Source organism: Suricata suricatta, chromosome 3 (assembly GCF_006229205.1).
Source record: "Suricata suricatta isolate VVHF042 chromosome 3, meerkat_22Aug2017_6uvM2_HiC, whole genome shotgun sequence".
Taxonomy (NCBI): domain Eukaryota; kingdom Metazoa; phylum Chordata; class Mammalia; order Carnivora; family Herpestidae; genus Suricata; species Suricata suricatta.
Window position 1 is genome coordinate 116020448 of NC_043702.1, and position 636 is coordinate 116021083.

Below are 636 nucleotides of genomic sequence, written 5' to 3' on the forward strand. Positions count from 1 at the left end.
GGCGCCCCTTACGGTCGTTGGCCGCAGGCCCCCAGACTCCCGGGCTCGGGCGGCGGCGGGCGCGCGGTCACCGGGACTGTGGCTCCAAGGCCCCGGGAGCCCCGAGCTGACCCCGCCCAGGCTCGGCCCGGAGGGGCGGTCCGGGGCGGGGCCGCGGCCCGGAGACGACTCAGGTCGGTGGCGCCTTGCCCTGGTTACCGCGGGGACCCGGGAAGAGCGCGTCACCCGCGAGCCGCCGCGCTCCTGCTCTGGAAGAGGAGCGTCCCAGGGCGGCTCGCGGAGTCGGAGCCGGAACGTTCGGGGACCCGGGGCGACCGGCTCCAGGCCCTCGGCCCGCTGACTCAGGGGGCGGGACACCCCGGATCGCACGCCCAGTGCCCTTCCCTGCACAGCTCGCCTCCCCCGCACCTTGCCCAAGCATGCGGCCATGCAGCGTGCACGAAAGCAGGACCCGTTCGCGGGTCTTCCATTGAGGACCCGGGTCTGCGGCGCGGACTCGGGAGGGGCGGGTGCTGGGCTGAGTGCTCCCACGGGCACCGATCCCCAGACTTTCGCCCTCGGACAGCCCGGGGGCGGTAACCTGGTTGAGCCCCAGCTGCGCCTTGTTCCCACGCTCCGCATGCACTGTCCCCACGC

At 75.0% G+C, this 636-nt stretch overlaps 1 protein-coding gene across 1 annotated transcript in view; it reads right to left on the reverse strand.

The window, feature by feature from the left end:
- Positions 1 to 139, reverse strand: part of EPHX1 (epoxide hydrolase 1) — a 19141-nt gene extending 19002 nt beyond the window's left edge. Inside the window, exon 1 of the mRNA XM_029934913.1 lies at positions 13 to 139. The gene's annotated coding sequence lies outside the window, so the exon portion shown is untranslated. The remainder of the gene's footprint in view (positions 1 to 12) is intronic.
- Between the last annotated feature and the right edge of the window lie 497 nt (positions 140 to 636).